The sequence below is a fragment of the Schistocerca cancellata genome, chromosome 1 (assembly GCF_023864275.1).
Source record: "Schistocerca cancellata isolate TAMUIC-IGC-003103 chromosome 1, iqSchCanc2.1, whole genome shotgun sequence".
In the NCBI taxonomy this organism is placed as follows: domain Eukaryota; kingdom Metazoa; phylum Arthropoda; class Insecta; order Orthoptera; family Acrididae; genus Schistocerca; species Schistocerca cancellata.
In genome coordinates, this window is record NC_064626.1 from 230,332,657 (window position 1) to 230,353,642 (window position 20,986).

A 20,986-nucleotide genomic window follows, 5' to 3' on the forward strand; every position below is an offset into this window, starting at 1 on the left:
TGGCAGATTAGAACTGTGTGCCGGACCGAGACTCGAACCCGGGACGTTTGCCTTTCGCGGGCAAGTGCTCTACCAACTGAGCTATCCAAGCACAACTCATACCTCGTCCTCACAACTTTACTTCCGCCAGTACCTCGTCTCCTACCTTCCAAACTCTACAGAAGCTCTCCTGCGAACCTTGCAGGACTAGCACTTCTGAAAGAAAGGATATTGCGGAGACATGGCTAAGCCACAGCCTGGGTGATGTTTCCAGAATGAGATTTTCACTCTGCAGCGGAGAGCTTCTGTAAACTTTGGAAGGTAGGAAACGAGGTACTGGCGGAAGTAAAGCAGTGAGGACGGGGCGTGAGTCGTGCTTGGGTAGCTCAGTTGGTAGAGCACTTGCCCACGAAAGGCGAAGGTCCCGAGTTCGAGTCTCGGTCTGGCACACAGTTTTAATCTGCCAAGAAGTTTCACACAAAAACTGTTCTCTTGATTTGTCTCCGTTTTGTCAAGGCACGCGTAAGCCAACTGGTGGTCGTAATGCAAACTGTGTGAGTTTACGGTTCTATTGATGCATCAGTCATACTTGTACATCCAGTACTTTGTAAAATATAGAACTCTCAAAACGAATGATTCATTTACAGTAGCCCTGCACTTTGGGCACTGTCTTCCGCAGAGCAGGCCATCTACGGGGAGGTAGCGGGCGTTCCCCTGAGGAGAGGCGCAGAGCAGAGCGCTCTGGCGGCCTGTCCAGTTGTTACGGGACGCAGCGGCGGCCGCCGTAATCGCGTTACGGCTGCAAATGGAAATTCATGGACGCGGCGGAGGCTGCCGAACGCGGCAAGTAGCGCATGCGGACCGTGATGTATGCCTCGCGAGAGAATTTATCCCGCGGCCGCCGCCTCAGAAGTATCTCTCCCTTAATCCGCGGCGAAGTGATTTATTACGCAAAGCGGGCAATTATTTAGAGAGCTGGGCCGCACCTCGTTTCTTCTGCATAGAAATGCCGCTCCTTCGCGAAAGAAACAAAAAAGTTCTGTATCGTGCCTCCGCGTTCCATAGGTGCAACTGGTCGGAACAGCCTAACTCTTCGGAGATTTGGCAACGACGATAGAGCTCGTTACATTAGCTGCTACCGTTACACTCTGTGCCACTACAGTAGAAGAGCCATATGTGAATGTAGAGATTTGTAGGAAATGTTCTCTTGGAGCAGGGGGAGCTGCGAAAAAATTTCAACTGAAATTTTCTCACGTCTTTAAGGGGGGTAGGACGTCAAACGGGCCGACTTGGTGCAGGAGAGGCACCACAGGACATTTTATTTTCTACTGTCTATACTTTTACAAATAAATTCATAAAACTTTGTCAGAATTACCAGGAAGGATTCAGTATTCACACTCATAGCAGTGGAAGTGCAAAAACATAATAAAATAATTATTTTTTTTAGATATGAAATTTCATCATTTTTTCACTTACTGTTGGCTGCATTTGTTGCTATAGGTACATTTTTCTTCACAAGTAAGAGAGATTCTTTGATGAATTTTGCACAGCATACAAACCATACTTACAGGTGTATGAAACTCTAGAATTTTCCAAATCTATTAAAAACTGTGGTAAAAATTGAGATAATTAACTACAAAATTAGACTTTTTTCTAAACATAAAGTTTAAAACGTAACAGCTCATTCATTTTTTCATAAATTAAATAGATTCTAGATTGTCAGACACATGTAAATATGGTTTGTATGCTGTGCAAAATTCATCGAACAGTCTCTTATTTATGAAGAAAAGTGTACCTATAGCAACAAATGCAGCCAATATGAAATTTCACATGTAAAAAAAAATATTTTGTTATGTTTTTGGACTTCCGCTGCTACAAGTGTGAATGCTGAATCCTACCTGTTCATGCTGACAAAGTTTTATGAATTTACTTCTAAAAGTATAGACAGTGGAAATTAAAATATCCTGCGGTGCCTGTCCTGCTCCAAGTCGGCCCGTTTGACGCCCTCCCCCCCACCCCTTAAATCCGTTGTAATTCATTAAATGTCGGTTTCGTGTAGCATTTCAACCCGGAGTTTCTGTACTTTCTCTCAGTTCTAGGTCAAATCTTGCACTGCTGCAACGTTCTTCTTACCATGGGAACGACTGTAACAATGTGTTCCAATTCCATTAGGACTGTGTCCATGAAAAATAGAAGATATGGCTTTTGTTCACAAAATCACTGTGATTATTCAAAATTGCCTCCTCCTAGATCAATACACAGCTGAAATAGCTTTTAAACGTTTTGAAATAGTCACTGTAAAACGGTGTCCTTTCATTTCCAACTTCAGTATAGGGGACAACCAGAAGTCGGCTGGATTCAAAGTCGGCATGTGACCCAGGACTGTGATCCATTTGCCGGCCAAAACTCGCCCACGATTTTTATTTTGTGGGCTGGGGTGTTATCATGGAGGGGCGACCACGACCTTGCCTCTCGGTATTCGGGTTGAAATCGCTGAATTCCTTCACTGATGTGCTTAACAAAACTCGATGTTGCCTCATTGCTCCAGTGACATTTTCCTAGAGTCAGACACGTACCGTTACATTCGCAGCCAGGTCGCCTGCTGCAGCGATGCTAGCACTTTGACCTTCCACGCAGCTGTTGTTGAAACTTCAAGGATCGTAACGCCGCAAACTCCACAAGATAGCACTGCAGTTTGGAATTTCACACAAACTGTCCTAACGGAACTGGGACACTTTGTAATTGTGAGAGTTGCCTGTTTGTACTGAATCTAGTTTCCATACTTTAAATGACTACAGCTAATGACACGGAAGTTTATCGTGTAATCTCCATTCCGCTGCTTTACCAACCACAAGCACTGCTTTACACTGCCCGCCATGCGACGCCAAGTAGATCCCACAAAGTGATGCGACTTGATGGAGTGCTCGCACTGCACGGGATGCAATGCTATCTGGCCGTCGGGGAGTTGTTATTGTTTAGCACTCTTGGAACCACGTCATTTTTCCTTTTTCAAGTAACTTCGTTTTTATTGGTAACAGCGTTCTGAAAATTCAACACAGGCGTCAGTGGGTGCATAAAAAAAACAAGGAGAAGTTTGTCATAGGAGAAATTCGTCATTTCTCCAGTGACTTGAGAAAAGAGGAAGATATTTTTTGAAATTCCCGCAGAATGCATACAAAGACATTTCTAGGACTACAAATGCTGCGACGAATTTAGAGGTGGTGTAGAGGGTCTCTGGAGGAACAAATTGAGTATAGGAACCCGTGCTGGGAAACGTCTTCCAAGGACGCTACTGAGCGCCAAATTTATACCTGTCGGCGCCTGTCACTAAGAAACCTCTTGGGCAGCAAATGTGACTTCGTATACATAAAAATATTGTTATTTTAGAAGGTTTCAGGAGAAAAATAAACTTTGGATGGAGACCCGGGTCCAAAACCGCCGCCAGTGAGGTAACAGAGGATCGCATTCATACCACACAAAGCCTTTCTACGTAGTTCATCACTGTAGAGAGTCACATTTGGTACCAAACTGAGACGTAGCGCCGCATACCGATCCTGCCTTGGAGGCGGTTAAGTGGGAGATGTGTCTCAGAGCTGGAGAGAGAGAGAGAGAGATCGTGAAGCGAGACTGGACGCGCACGTAGTTTATGTATCAACCGATAGAGGACAATATTGGATGGGGGAACTCTGATTTTAGCTTCGATTGTGCCCACTAGAGTGCAGTAAAGTAATAGAATGTTTTTCATAAACTGTTCTAGTAATTTTATAAAGCGTTATTATGTCTTTTTGTGTATGTAAAATGTTATAAATGTGTTTTAGCAGTATGAATGATGTGTGAGTGTGGTTTAAGGCTAATATGAAGATAACTGTTTAACGAGTTATGTAGTAGGATTTAGTTTGGGAACATTTCGAAGAAGCATGGATGTGGACAAAGGGGATTTTTGTAGAATAGATTTATAAATTAAGTTTATGGTAAAGGGAAAGTTAATTCAGGTATAAATAACAATAGTAAATAAATTTATGCATAAACGAAACTTCAGCATATTAGATAATTACGTCGGTAAAAAGTGCAGTCGTTAGGTTTACTATTTTGCCACTGGTTATTGATGAAAAGCAATATTCTTCGCGCGCCTTTCTCTGCTGGTAGAGAAGACTTAGAGTATTCTAGAGAAGAGTGGGAGCCTATCCATGAAACAGATCGGACGTGTGTAGTAGTAGTTCCGATGGAAACGATAAGTTGCCCGATCTAGCACTGTTTCATACATCAAAAGTGTGGTAAAGTGACGGCATAATTATTCCGATGGGCGTGTAGAAATTTCGGAATTTTTAAGTGAATTTTGTGACGAGAAAAGACATATATTCCGCGTGGAGTATTGAACAGGTCGGTGGCTAAAAACTGTGACTGCATTTAGTACCGACAGACTTAATATTTGGCGAGCATTATCAATCAAAAACAATCCGTATTTTTGTAGCTATTGTGTTTTCGGGAAATGCAACACCATAAACTTGCTAACGTGAGTGAAAGGGATTTTGAGTGACTGTGTTGAGACTAGCACGGGCTTGGCAGTGACACTTGTTCACCTAAGTTTCAGAATATATTAAGTAAGGACAAAATATCCAACCTTTCATTTCGTGTGAAAAATTTCTCCCGAAACGTAGATTAGTGACTTTAATTGCAGGTCTGGTTCACGTCGAAGTACCGTAGGTTTCACTCGGCTTTCCTACTGATGATCTGCTGAGACAATGTTCACAGGTAGGTGCAGGTTCGTCGTAAAGGGACGGAAAGAACCGCGCCGCCGCAAAACGGGTGGCTTACTGGCAGGGGCTGGCGCCTATAAATTCGACGCTCTGCATCGTCGTTGGATGGTGTTTATAGACACAGGTTCCTGCCCTCGATCTGTTCCTCAAGATATGCCCTATAAGTTTGTCACAATATTTCTGGGACACGCTGCATAGCATCGTCTGTTTCAAATGGATTACAGAAGCACGCCACAAATTTCAGAAATTCTGTGACAGATGAAAGGAAGCTTACGGGCACCAGCAGTTAAGTACACATTTTTGAATATCAAAAATCCACAGCTTGTGACATATTCATCATAAACCGCCAAGTATAACATCACTGACAGGGAGTTATAACAAGATTCATGATAGTATAATGAAATTATACAAATTTTCTTAACTCAGGGGTTTCAAATAACGCTTTCCGCTGAGAACTTTCAGGTCTGTAAAAGAGACAAGAAGGAATGAGCACTGGAAGAGACTGGACATAGTTTCAATTATTCAGTCCTGAATTGAGCACATTCCGTACTAAATGTTAACTATCGTTTGCTCTTATTTTGACGTTTCTTAATAAGCTCCAACGTCTGTTGTTTTTATTTGTCTCATATGGTTGTCTGAGTATAGGGAAAGTAAAGGCGGAGGCCATGGACGCTGCGCTCTGAATTTTCTGAAGGGGCTTGAAGACCTGGCTTCCAAAGAATATACATTGTGCTCGTCATTTGGAGCTTTCTGTGTTTCTGTAACAACAGCTATTCACAATTACTACCTACAGATTAATAGACACTGATGTCTTACGTTACACCTAGCAATCAGATGGCGGAATATTTACGGCTACTGATCTGTACAGTAATATTTAGAACTTTCCACAACACTGGACACCATCGAAAGAGCAACCCCGTTCATTATTAAGAGCCCCATTAGTGTTGATTCCAAATGAAGCCTTTCCCCTCATGGAAAATTAAATACGGCCGTTTCTTGCTTAATAAAAGCAAGTCTTGGTCCAGACTGCGTACCAATTACGTTCCTCTCGGAGTATGCTGATGCATTAGCTCCATACATAACAATCATATACAACCATTCGTTCGACGAAAGATCCGTACCCAAAGACTGGAAAGTTGCACAGGTCACACCAATATTCAGGAAAGGTAGTAGGAGTAATCCACTAAATTACAGGCCCATATCGTTAACGTCGATATGCAGCAGGATTTTAGAACATATATTGTGTTCGAACATTATGAATTACCTCGAAGAAAACGGTCTATTGACACACAGTCAACATGGGTTTAGAAAACATCGTTCCTGTGAAACACAACTAGCTCTTTATTCACATGAAGTGTTAAGTGCTATTGACGAAGGATTTCAGATCGATTCAGTATTTTTGGATTTCCGGATGGCTTTTGACAGTGTACCACACAAGCGGCTCGTAGTGAAATTGCGTGCTTATGGAATATCGTCTCAGTTATGTGACTGGATTGGTGATTTCCTGACAGAGGTCACAGTTCGTAGTAATTGACGGAAAGTCATCGAGTAAAACAGAAATTATTTCTGGCATAGTGTTATAGGCCCTTTGCTGTTCCTTATCTATATAAACGATTTGAGAGACAATCTCAGCAGCCGTCTTCGGTTGTTTGCAGATGACGCTGTCGTTTATCGACTATGAAAGTCATCAGAAGATCAAATCAAAGTGAAAAACGATTTAGAAAAAATATCTGATTGGTGCGAAAATTGGCAGTTGAACCTAAATGACGAAAAGTGTGAGGTCATCCACATGAGTGCTAAAAGGAACTCGTTAAACTTCGGTTATACGATAAATCCGTCTAATCTAAAAGCCCAAAATTCAACTAAATACCTAGGTGTTACAATTACGAGCAACTTAGATTGGAAGGAACACATAGAAAATGTTGTGGGGAAGGCTAAGCAAATACTGCGTTTTATTGCAGAACACTTAGAAAATGTAACAGTCCTACTAAGGAGACTCCCTGCACTACCCTTGTCCGTTCTCTTTTAGAATACTGCTGAGCGGTGTGGGATGCTTACCAGATAGGACTGCCGGAGTACATTGAAAAAGTTCAAAGAATGGCAGCACGTTTTGTATTATCGCGAAATATGGGCGAGAGTGTCATAGAAATGACACAGGATGTGGGCTGGAAACCATTAAAAGAAAGGCGCTTTTCGTTGCGACGGAATCTTCTCACGAAATTCCAATCATCAGCTTTCTCCTCCGAATGCGAAAATATTTTATTGTCACCGACCTATGTCGGGAGGAACGATCACTACGATAAAATAAGGGAATCAGAGCTCGTACGTGTTCATTCTTTCCGCGCGCTATACGAGAATTGTGAAGGTGGTTCGAAAAAACCCTCTGCCAGGCACTTAAATATGATTTGCAGAGTATCCATGTAGATGTAGATCAATGAGAAAATAGATTATTTAACAAGTGTTTATTAAGGGTTAGAAGGATGGGGGAAGGCATGATAGGAATTATGACATCAAGTTCCGTCTTTTTCGGAAGGAAGCAGAAGTTATGTAGAACACGTAGGGCATCAATATTCAGCGCATCGGCGTCTTGCACAAAATAATAAGCGATAAAAATAGGGCCGATGTGTCTCTTCAGTTCTGTGTTGACCGGAAAATAATCGAAAACAGTGCTTATTTAGCATGCTTTTGAAATGATGCTTCGAGCAGTAGCGCTTCAAGAAGAGCGACGGAGTGTCAGAAGGCTTTCAAAACTGTATCAACAATCACTACTAACGTTCAAGAACGGCCTGTGTTGCAGAACAAGAAAAACAAACACTACTGCAGCGCAGCAGGGATATCTTATGTCAACTTTGGAATGACGTACCACAAGACTGTGTAAAAGGCAGCAAATACAGAAAAGTAAATTAAGTAACTTCAAGAAAACTGAAAATAAGTAGCACGAAAGTTTTGGTTGTTTCCAATGCTCACTAGTTGAGTATAGAATCTATTTTGGTTGGAGTTAGTGTTCGGTCGTCATTGAAATAATTGTAACTTTTACCTCGTCAGTCGACAAAATGGAGTTCAGTAACCGTGTTTTCGGTAGCCTCAGTGATCTCTCACGTGTAAAACGAATTCCACATTGTTGCAATGTGTAGCCCTGGAGAATCTCTGCTGCACCAAAGTACTGTAACAGAACAGAACTGCACCGCTACACACCAATATCATTATTACAGCAAAGAACATTGGGTTCATTGTTTTAAGCCTGATAGAAAGTTTTACTGTATCTACAAATAATAGATACACACACCTGTGTCAGAGTTGCCTACTGACATAAAACAGCTCAGAGATAGCAAAAAAGTTCAAATCTAATCTGAAATTATTATCTCTGGACAACAGCTTCTAGGTCTACACAGGTATCTCTGAGCTGTTTTATGTCAGTAGGCAACTGAGGTGGACAAGAACGCTACGATTTTGTAGAATGGCACAGGAATCGCCAACATTATTTCGAAAGAAATCGTCCTGAAGTAATATTTCAGAAGCCCGTAAAAAACTAGATCTGATAGTATGTGAACCTCTTTCCTCGTGTAAGTCAAGTAATTTGTATTTTCGGTAATTCACGACGAGTAGTGTTGATATGTTTGCGAAAGAGAATTACTGACCTTACCTTTCAGCACTGTTACTTACTAATTTTCAGTAAAGTGAGTATACTGATATTGCACTTCCGTTATCTCGTATGTTACTATTTTAAGCAAAATAGAACGAGATACTTTCCATGAGGTTTGCTGCAAGCAAAAACACACGATCGACAACTATCACATGGACTGCTGTAGGGGCAGGAGACGTGAGTGGGGCAAGTTCTTCCTCTACCTGACAGGGCACATACTACAGAGGGATCAACACTGCATTCACAGCGCCTACTGCAATGCTACAGTGAGCTGTACTTAATCGTCTCCTACGTGAGGTTGGCAACGTCAGGAAACAGCTCGAAGTGGCCGAAAGTCAAACGTCTTAACACTGATTTACCTACTCCCAGGAAAGTATCAGATTACTAGTTGCGTTCACTAAGTAATGCTACACATTTTTTTCTGAAAGCAGATTGGTTTTATTCATCGCCTGTGATGATGTTCGACAAACAATTTTCACGATCAGCTTCGTAACGCACAAGCACTTCCGCACAGATGGCCTTGATCTCTATGTTCTGCTGTTATGTGGCGACAAATCGTGCAGGCACACACCTTGGAGTATCCCAATCGGTGGACTAGTGTGTCAGCACTCAGCATTACCAGCAGAGAAGTCCAGTTGCGCAGCGTGGTTTTTTATTACGATCCCTCGATCACCTCGAATGAGAGTGTCCACACGTTCCAACACTGCAGGAGTCACAGCTGTGTGCGGTCAACTGGTAAGGAGGGGGGGGGGGAGGCAAGAATATCGGTCCGTTAGTTAATTACGAGGGTGAGTCAAATGAAAACATTAAATTTGTAATAACAAATCGAAATTTCATGATTTATCCTGTAAGTTGGTAAGGGTGCTACAAACAGCGTTAGAATGGCATGTAGTTGGCAGCATAGTGCAGATGCACACATACCGTCGCAGTATCAATATAAAGATGGCCGCCCCACTTGCGACTTGCACCAGGGAAGAACAGCGTTCTGTTATTCGGTTTTTGCGTAGTGAAGGTGTGAAACCTATTGAAATTCATCGACAAATGAAGGTTCAGTATGGTGATGCATGTTTGTCACAGCCACAAGTCTACGAATGGAGAAGGAAGTTCGCAAATGGTGTGACTTCAGTGGAAGATGCTCCTCGTCCAGGTCAGGCACAACGAATTGTGACTCCACAGAACATTTCAGCAGTTGAAACCATAGTGAAGGAAAACTGCCGAGTGACACTGAATGACATTGCAGCATGTTTACAGATTAGTGATGGATCAGCGCATCACATTGTGCATGATGTGCTTCAGTTTCACGAAGTATCTGCAAGATGGTTGCCACGGTAGCTGACTCCGGAAATGACAGAACGGCTTGTTGATGCTTGTGAAGAATCTCTTCGGCTCTTTGAACGAAAAGGTGATGGCTTCCTTCAAGAATCGTTACTGGGGACGAAACCTGGGTTCACTTCGACCAACCGGAAACAAAGAGAGCGAGCAAGGAATGACGCCATTCCTCATCACCAAGTGATTTTCATAGGTTTGGACCACTCAAAGACGCAATGGGAGAAAAGAAGTTCTGATGAAGAGGTACGCCACACGGGTCATGAGTGGTTGCGCAGACTACCAAAAGAATTTTTTTCTAAAGGAATTTATGCACTTTGTAAGCGCTGGAGGACTTTCATTGAGCATGGGGGAGATTATGTTGAAAAGTGATACAGCTTTGTACCACTTCTGCACAATAAATAATATTTAAAAAATATTTAAGGTTTTCATTTGACTCACCCTCGTATAAATATGTTCCATAGCTCATTTGAAAGATTCTTTTATCGAAATGATGTGGTACGAGTCAATTTACAGGATATAAAGCTGGTACAATACACATTTTTTAGCAGTTTTTAAGTAGAAATTCGTCCATTAAATGGAAGGAATTCTCCAGGAGAAATGATTTTAAATTACATTTAAAGCTTGCTTCACTACCTGTCAAGCATTTTATGTTAGGGGGGCAAATGACTAAAAATTATCATTACTGGTTACTGAACTCTCTGAGCCACTGACAACTTTAACAGTGGGTAATAAAGGTCGTTTTACCATCTGGGTAAGTATGTACATCACTATATTTTCAAATTGTGATATATTATTTATGAAAAACTTCATGAGCAAATATATGTATTGGGACGGAGCAGTTAAAATGCTCACCTCATTGAAGAGGTACCTACATTACGTTCGTGGGTGAAGACATATTTTTACTGCTCGCTTTTATAGAATCACTACTTTCTTTCTAAATGATGAGTTACCCCGAGAATTATTTCGATTATCGAGTAGAAATATGCGGAATATGTCAGAAGGATGCCGGCTGCTGTAGCAGAGCGGTTCTAGGCGCTTCAGTCCGGAACCGCGCAGCTGCTACGGTCGCAGGTTCGAATCCTGCCTCCGACATGGATGTGTGTGATGTCCTTAGGTTAGTTAGGTTTAAGTAGTTCTAAGTCTAGGGGATTGATGACATCAGATGTTACGTCCCATAGTGCTTAGAGCCATTTGAACCATTCTTGTCAGGAGGTTATTCGTTTGTTTCCAAGATTAGAAGCTATACAAAGAACAAAACTATCTGAACTTCATTGTTAGAGAAGCTCAATGATATGAATCATCACCACCATGTAAACCCAACAATTTGAAGCATTGTACCTGTGGTGTCACCGCCAGACACCACACTTGCTAGGTGGTAGCCTTTAAATCGGTCGTGGTCCGTTAGTATACGTCGGACCCGCGTGTCGCCACTATCAGTGATTGCAGACCGAGCGCCGCCACACGGCAGGTCTAGAGAGACTTCCTAGCACTCGCCCCAGTTGTACAACCGACTTTGCTAGCGATGGTTCACTGACAAAATACGCTCTCATTTGCTGAGACGATAGTTAGCATAGCCTTCAGCTACGTCATTTGCTACGACCTAGCAAGGCGCCATTACCAGTTACTATTGATACTGTAATCATGTACCGTCAAGAGTGAGGCTCATCGTTAATGGATTAAAGTTAAGTATTCCACCAGCTACGTCCTTTTTTCTAAAGTCTAATTTCCTTGCCCTGTTCCAGACCTCACGCCCGCCTGCGTGAGCTAAAACGCGTGCCTTTCGGCTTCCTCTAATAATACTGTGTTGGCTCTCCTGCCAACCCACAACAGTACCCAAATTACTTATTCCTGCTCATGTGCTGTATCAGTTGTGCAGTTGTTGGTATGACTATTTCTTATAGAGAACCGAATGTATTTTTTTTCTTCAAAAGTTAGGGAGAGTCAATTTCAGAGAACCACTCTATAATTCTTTGGACATCATTTAGTAGCTCTTCCGTTGCTTCTTCTCTAATAGGAATTATAATAATAGCATCGTCTGCAGAAGGTACGAATTTTGCTTATTGAATATTAAGTGGAAGGTCAAGGTCATGCACGTATGTAATGAATAGGAGTGGACCTAAAATTGAGCCTTGCGAGACTCCTTTTGTGATTTTACCTCAGTCACCAAATTTTATGCCTTGCCCACACTGCCTGACGTATTCAGCACAACCTTTTGCATTGTATTTGTCAAGTACGATGACAGGTTCGCGCTACCTTGTTCGACGATGACAGACGCCTTGCGCAACGAATCACCGTGTCTTTGTTCACTGGAATGTCTCCGTAGACATTCCCCAAGCGCCTATGAATATCTGCGATGCTCTGATTTTCCGTCAAAAGAAAGCTTCGAACGCTCCTCCGGTACAGACGTCAGTTTGTAGGACACGTATAGCGCGCCACCTGTCGGAACTTCATGAAACTACAGGGGCTGAATCGGCAATATTCCACGATGTCCCACGACAATGCCTTTTTTTTTTCTTTTTTTCGTCAACCGAAATTTGCCGGGAAAAAATGGGTTTCATTACTGATTGAACACCCCTCGTCTATTACGCATATAGTAGTTTTTTTTGCGTAATAGTGAAATGTTCCAAGGTAACGGCATAATATACGAAGCACAAAAGCCGCGTCGTCAGTTATCCCCTGAACAGCAGTTCCGAGTGGCCTTTGCTAAATGCGGATTACTCAGGCCGTAGAGATCAAAGCGGGAGCCATTGCCGTAGCTCTGCGCGATACGAATGTGCGACCATTTGCCGAAACGCTCGTTGGCGTCGCATTCGGCTACGCGTGGCGCGGCGCGGCCGTGCGGATCGGGGCCAGCTGCAGCCGCACCGCGCACACCGTTTTCACAACACGCGCCGCTCCCGCGGAAGGACAACATGCGGGAATAAACAGGCGGCCAAGTCAGTAAACAACGATACGGCGCGCGCCGTCCACCGACTTTTGTTTCCCGGCTGGCTCTGCTGCACGGCCACTGCCCTTTCCGCCCCGATTCGTAAATTGGCCGCTGCACGGCGCCACTGCCGCCGGCTCTCAGAGGTTCCGACGGCCTTCCCTGTGCTTCCATTCCACGCGCAGCTCCAAGTTTAAAGCAATATTTGGCTTCACGGTAACTTCCCTGCGTCAACAACCATGTTCCCCAGGTCATGGCTTAGTGCATGCTGGAGGCAACTTAGCACGAGAATTTGTATTTTATTTCACGCTTCCTTTCTCTATTCCACTGTCCGTCAAATTTCTGTTAACTGTTTCGCAAAACTTACGGTGCAGCGCATAAAATTATTTAATCGTCTACTATTTTAAATTAGGGTAAATTGGATATCTTATCAAATCAGTTTCAAAGCGTTGAAAACAAATTTTCATCTTTAATTAAGCCTGTATGTATCGCCACGTCTGCTTCTTAGATATTTCCGATTCACGTTTACTATTAACATGCAACCTGTTCATTTGTCTCTTCTTACGCAACTCAGCATACACCCGTCGTTACAATCCAACTTATGAGGAAATGAAAGATTTAAAATCAGACCCTAAGAGGTTCCTGTTTATAATGAATTAAGGATGGTTGTGCCTATTAGCAAGTACACAATTATTATTTTAGTTTAGTACCCAAAAATGTTTCACCACAGTTGTGTCATCTTCACTGGGCCTTTTCCTTTTACTTTTCTGAAACATACATACTGATGATATTTAGGTACAGAAATGCGCTATATCAGATTCTGTTATTTCAACTACAAATGTATATTACCTTTTATATTACATTGTGTGTTTCCTGTGGTTTCCAACCGAAATGAGCCACAGGTCTAAATTTCCGTAGCATACCGCGTCATCTGCATGTGGAAGGGAAGTTAGGATGTCGTCTGCATTGAATTTTTGTTTTCAAGCTTACCTTTAAAACATATTTTCTGGAAAAATCGTGGCCTATGTCCCTTTTTCGCCTTTTTTGTTGTATTAAACTTGTCCTGAGCTGCGGCTGGTATGTGTTTGTGTGCCACACGTGTTTTCCATTGTTTTTGTGTAGTTAGAGTGTTCTGGGGACATCGGCAAAAATTTGTGAAACTTTGGCACCGTGATTATTTGGTGTGGTTTGTTATTCGGGGAATTTTTCTCGTATTTTAAGAGCGTTTAATCACGTTTTTTCCTGCTCGCTTGTGAACACTGCGTGTTGTTATGTTGCTGTGGCTTAGACACACATTTCACTACGCTATTGACGTTGATGATGCGCTTGTTGTTTCGTTTACTGTTTAACGTATACTGTTATTACATCATTCTGAAGAAGCATTCGGAAGACAGCAGGTTGCAAAGAATCTCTCCAGTTGTGAGTACTGAAAAAAATGCGGGAAGTCTCGCCCCAGGCGGAGTCTTAACTGTCATCTCCAGATGTTAAACGTTTTGGAGCAACTGTGAGCAGTATGTGTATGGAGATGAACTTTTGGACAAGATGCTGTGTGTTTTTAAATATTTTAGCGATGACAAACGTTTATAACTTGTTAAGTTCTATCCACTTGTCATGTTGTGCATGTCAGCGTAAAACGAACATATTTCGCTACAAATCAAAGTTTAAGACCTGAAGATGACGGCTAAGGCTGTTGAATAAAAAATAATTTGCGTGATCTTGGCTTTTGGATGGTTTTTAACATTCCAGAGAGTACCGCATCACTGAGGGGACTAATACCTTTTGTGGCTTCAGTATTTCACTGTACAGCAAAATGTCTACAATATGCTCCTAAAATGACACATTCGTCTCGCAGATAAATTAGACTGTTTATTAAAAAAAAATTTACGCTCTTCCATTTGTCCCCTTAATAGCGTATTAGTGGAGTATTACTGTATATTAATTTATGCCTTTTAAAATTTAAATGGCATTTCAAGTTTTATTTGGCTGCTGTTTGTTGACTTTTTTATTACCTGCAGGTGTAATGTTTGATCTAACCTGCTCCCAAGTGTTTTACTTTAATACTTTTGAGTCTAATGATAACAGTGCACCAGCATTTTGAAATACAGTACCTGTCTGTGAGAAGTGTTCAAATAAATCAACTGGAAACAGATTAAAAGAAACATTATTCATATTCAATTTTTGAATGTCTAACAGAAACATATAAGCTTCCACACGATGATCTGCAGTTTTTTACGTCACTGCGGGCTTGATGCGTTGCGAAAGTGTTGCGGGTTGGGCTATCTTCACTATAAAGGTAGTGTGGACGAGCTACACTGCCGCATGATACGTACGATTATTATTGTACCACAGCTGAAGCCCCGCGGGAAATAAAATCCAATGAGGTAAGAGCAAACGCGGAAAAATACGCAGCGTAATGTTTACATCAGGACTGTTCTCATGACGAACATGAGGTATGGCTTCTTCCTCCGGCGGGAAGACCTTACATTGTGTGGCGCTTCTGGCATACTGATCACAGTGCACACATTCTAGCATAATACACTTTGTACGTACGTAAGTATTAAAGTAGGGACCTATAAACGAGGGAGAGGTTTCGTCCCGCCGTAGCCCTTAGTGTTTCACAACCCCACAACAGGCCACAGCAGTCCACCCACCCCACCGCCGTCCCACACACACCGAAAGGGATACTGTGCGGTTCGGCCCCCAGTGAACCCCCTCCCCTCCCCCCCCCCCCACCTCCCGGGGGGAACGTCTCATACCAGGATACCAGACGAGTGTAGCCCCCACATGTTTTCGTGGTAGAGTAATTATGGTGTACGCGTACTTGAGACAATGTTTGCGCAACAATCGTCAACACTGTGTAACTGAGACGGAATAAGGGGAACCAGACAGCATTCCCCATCGTAGATGGAAAACAGCCTTAAAAACCATCCACAGGCTGGCCGGCACACCGGACCTCGACAATAAACCGCCGGGCGGATTCGAAACGGGGTCCAGCAAACCTTCTCGCCCGGGAAGCAGCGCGTTAGACCGCACGGCTAGCCGGGAGCGCATAATACACTTTACATTCAGACAAAACGTTAGCATGTCATTTGTCAACAGATTTGCCATTGATTTTCACTGACAATGACACGATTGCGGTACGACTTTTAAGGGTGTAAGTTACTCACTAAAATTGTAGGGAGGAGTTTTAATGCGTTTTGAGGGTGACTGGCTCATCCAAATTTTTCTTTTTTAAGAACTCAGCCTATCTCAATTCCGCAGGTAATTATTATAGCTTTTCTCCTGTATTACTTGTGCTTTAATTGCCAGTTTTAGAACATCTGCCTATTTTTTACATTATTTTAAAAAAATGGTTCAAATGGCTCTGAGCACTATGGGACTTAACAGCTGCGGTCATCAGTCCCCTAGAACTTAGAACTACTTAAACCTAACTAACCTAAGGACATCACACACATCCATGCCCGAGGCAAGATTCGAACCTGCGACCGTAGCAGTCGCGCGGTTCCGGACTGAGCGCCTAGGAACGCGAGACCACCGTGGCCGGCATTATTTTAAAGAATGTGAGATGTTGTGATTGCACAGACAACCGTGAATGAGGTTAAGAGAGAGTCTGCATTTGTGTGCACTTGCACTTCCTTGTTTATACCATTATAACCGCATTCGTCCGTAGCAATACTTCTACAGACGCAGATTCCCTGTAGTTCGTTTAAAGCTACTTGATAGTGGGCGTCTCTCACTTGGCGCTACGGTATTGCGACAGCGGCCGCTCGGTTCTAGGTAACACGTCGATAGCCGATTTTAGGTGACCAGTTACTGGACTGCGGCAGGGGACGCGTTTTGTAGCCCTGAATTTAAACTCGTGTCATAAGCTAACCACAACCTCGTGATGTGGTATGTATGTACCTGAGGAAGAGATGATCAACGATCTGCGGCAGAGATAGAATCACTATCGCTGTGTTGATGGCTATTAATGTTAACCGCAACAAGCAAACTCAAGACAGATAAAGTCCAGTTTCAGCGCTAAAAGCAAACTGTAAATTTCTTGCTATCATCGGTTGCCTGAAATTATCATCTCACTTGCTACATAAACTACCGCATTACGAACTCATGAGCAGTCCTCGTTGGAACTTAGTTGCAGACGATACAGACAGATTCCAGACGAAAAATGAATGAAAGGTAGAAAGATAAGTGCATATAAAAAGTCAGTACGATGATAAAAATGACGTGGCAAATACTTACAAATAAAAAATTAGTTTTAAACCAGTAAACTTAATGAAAATGATAATTTAGAAACAAAAAATTTCACGAGATTTGTCAGTTCCAAACCTAGCATGCCAGGACAATTCGCTAACCATTGCACTAAAGTACTACAATGTGTGTAGCTGTTACCTTTTTTATTGTAACCACCGAGTTGTAATTATTCATTAGCCTCCAAAAACTTAGTTTTACCCAATGTTGTGTGAAGCTTATCAATTGTAAGCAGATCTCTGCAATTTTCATAACAGCATATGTGACACTGAATGGCGTTTTGTATGAAGTATCCATTATTGCTGGTATGCAATGCGTGTATTTCATTAGGATCGTTATGTGTGCGCGTTGTCTGTAGTGTGGTTATCATGTGTGATGAAGTATGATTCGGGATCCAAAACCATCCAGAAAGAAAGCTCGGACAGGAATTGGAAGTGAACTGACCAATTGTTGTGGCAGTTTGGCAACGATGAACGGTTCGGACATGAGGGTGGGCGCTGTGATTGGAGGAAACCAGCTGCAATGCTTCAAGTGTCAACTACTAACTAATTTTAACCAGACTAGACGTTGAGCGCCCATAACCACACATGCACAAGTTGTATTTTTGAAAAAAAATATTTAGTAGCTTCAAAGTAATCAGGGTAATGAAGAACAAAATTTGAAAATAAAAAAATTGAATAATATCCGTTAAATGTTTTATGAAATTAAAATTTCTAAAAATAAGAAAGAAAATCGATTACACAAACATTTGATGTGCCTTTGAATTATGCATTCAGTCATGCAGGGCAATAGGATCTCCAAAGACAAATATCCTCTAGTACTTTTTGAAATTCTAAATTAAATATTGAGCTTTAAATTCGCAGTCGACACATCTTTTGCTCTACATGCTTTCGATTACCATTCAAACCGACGTCAAATGCTTTCCCAGTCAACTTCATTCCTTAATTCTAGACAAACCGTTTTACAAAACAACAGACCCTTTTCTTTAAATTCTTTTCCTCTTTTTTAATTGTATTTACTGATAGCGCGGTGTTCTCAATAACTGATAATTCTTCTGCTAGGGCATTTTTCACTGTATGAGTTGGTGATTTTTGTTACGAGAGCTGATATAGAAGTAGAGAATTAACTATCGATCTAGTCGGTTGCGGGATTGGATGCAAATGGGTGGCTGCTCGTTGCTCTGATGTGAAGCTACACAGCTAAAATGCTCAGAATTGCTTGTGAACTGGATTAGTACAGATAGCCATTCGATATGCAAAGGGCGGAATTGTATCGTGCGCAAAGGAAAGACACTTTTAACGTCAAATATGTAACAGTAAATTGCCAAAGTATCCGTCGCAAAGTTCCTAAATTTACCGCCCTCCGGGAAAGCGGGAGAACTCAAATCGTACTCGGTATTCAGAGATGAATGAAACGAAGCTCGAAATATTTGGTGAAGCACGGAAGGTATAACGAAAACGAAGTTAGACGTCATAAGAGAGTAAGTGTTAATTGCAATCAACGAGAATATTGTGTCCATTGAGGTTGTAACTGAGTCTGACGGTGAAATTATCTCGACGCGAGTAACTCAGCATAACCACTGGATGTTTTTACTGATCATCCGATTCATCCGAGTCAGTCGAAGGAAGTCTACTCCAGGAGCGGCCAAGATTCGGCTCGTAGGACGACAGTTATGCAAAAAGTGCAACCGAGTTCAGCCTCGGTACGTATTTCCCTACCGCCGTGCTACCCTGTCTGAGCGTCAGGAGGGGCGAGAGGGGGAAACTGCGAACGCGCCGTATTTGAATGGCAGTGCAGTCGCACTGCACACGACTTTGTTTTATACTTGTTTTATTTCTCAACAACATAGATTACAAAAAATAATTTTTAGTATTATTTAATTACTTTTGGCTCGCTGAATTTTTATTTGGTAGAAACTGTTGGCATACGGATAGACGAACACAATTTCAAGTATCTTCACTCCCAAGTTGCCACATAATCGTGACTTATTTACTTTAGTGACCGAAAAAAGATCTGTCACACAAATATTTCGATCGAAACGTTGTAGCAATTCTGCATTCTCGTCATGGAGACGTGGACAAACTACCTGAGGAAAGCAATGTGGACGTCCAGTACAGTTTTAACGTAAAAGGCTTTGTCATTGAAATTTAAGACCCGTTGCAGGCCAGTCAGTCAGATCTGCACATTCACAGGGACGCTTTCAGCTGAAATGGCAATCGGTCTCGAAAAGAACGCGAAAGCTAATGTAAGATTGACAGTGTGCTCAAAATGCTTTGGAAAATATCATTGTGTTTCAAGGCCAGAATGGATTCTTGAAGCCTCGCGTTTCCTTTCACGGCAGTGAGTGGAGGGAGCTGGACTGTGTTTATTCAGAATGGTTCAAATGGCTCTGAGGACTATGGGACTTAACATCTGAGGTCATCAGTTCCCTAGAACTTAGAACTACTTAAACCTAACTAGCCTAAGGGCATCACACACATCCATGCCCGAGGCAGGATTCGAACCTGCGACCGTAGCGGTCGCGCGGTTCCAGAGTTAAGCGCCTAGAACCGCTCGGCCACAAAGGCCGGCTGTGTTAGTCAAAATGTGTCCGTTCTATAATGCTTTTTTCTTTGTAAACGCATCTCTATGAAATCTAGAAGAAGTTGTTCCTCACATTGCAGTGTCTTACTGTGGGCAGTGTGCAATGAAGTCCACCTAAAACGCCAGATCTACAGTCCATTCCAGATGTTCTAATTTTAGTTCCTACCCGTCTTTTGATTCATAAATTCAACGGCAGCGAGTTTTAAAGCGAGAAATCTTTCCAGGCTTGCTCCTTGACTTAACTAACGTGCTTTGCATAATTATATAAAATCTCAATACTCTCTACTCTGTTCCACGGAGAACTTCGAACTAACAGTGGAATAACACGTCGGACTTCATAAATTTTATTATTCATACCACCAATATCTTCACGTGCTTGTTCCCTACAAACTTAGCACGAAGTGCTTCTTGATGTACTTAGCAGTGAATCCCCTCTGACACTCATTAAATTATTTCTGCTGAATATTGTAATTCGTATACGAGCAAACTTACAGAACCTATCGCTTATGGGACTGCATAATATACAGTGGGAGTTCTCATCTCTCTCTTCTGTCATATCCACTCGATTTTCAAGGCTTGTAACGATAGATCGCTAGACTGCCTCTTTTTGTGCGAACATGCGAGGTGCGTTCAAGTTCTAAGGTCTCCGATTTTTTTTTCCTAATTAACTACTCACCCGAAATCGATGAAACTGGCGTTACTTCTCGACGTAATCGCCCTGCAGATGTACACATTTTTCACAACGCTGACGCCATGATTCCATGGCAGCAGCGAAGCTTCTTTAGGAGTCTGTTTTGACCACTGGAAAATCGCTGAGGCAATAGCAGCACGGCTGGTGAATGTGCGGCCACGGAGAGTGTCTTTCATTGTTGGAAAAAGCCAAAAGTCACTAGGAGGCATGTCAGGTGAGTAGGAAGCATGAGGAATCACTTCAAAGTTATCACGAAGAAACTGTTGCGTAACGTTAGCTCGATGTGCGGGTGCGTTGTCTTGGTGAAACAGCACACGCGCAGCCTTTCCCGGACGTTTTTGTTGCAGTGCAGGAAGGAATTTGTTCTTCAAAACATTTTCGTAGGATGCACCTGTTACCGTAGTGCCCTTTGGAACGCAATGGGTAAGGATAACGCCCTCGCTGTCCCAGAACATGGACACCATCATTTTTTCAGCACTGGCGGTTACCCGAAATTTTTTTGGTGGCGGTGAATCTGTGTGCTTCCATTGAGCTGACTGGTGCTTTGTTTCTGGATTGAAAAATGGCATTCACGTCTCATCCATTGTCACAACCGACGAAAAGAAAGTCCCATTCATGCTGTCGTTGCGCGTCAACATTGCTTGGCAACATGTCACACGGGCAGCCATGTAGTCGTCCGTCAGCATTCGTGGCACCCACCTGGATGACGCTTTTCGCATTTTCAGGTCGTCATGCAGGATTGTATGCATAGAACCCACAGAAATGCCAACTCTGGAGGCGATCTGTTCAACAGTCATTCGGCGATCCCCCAAAACAATTCTCTCCACTTT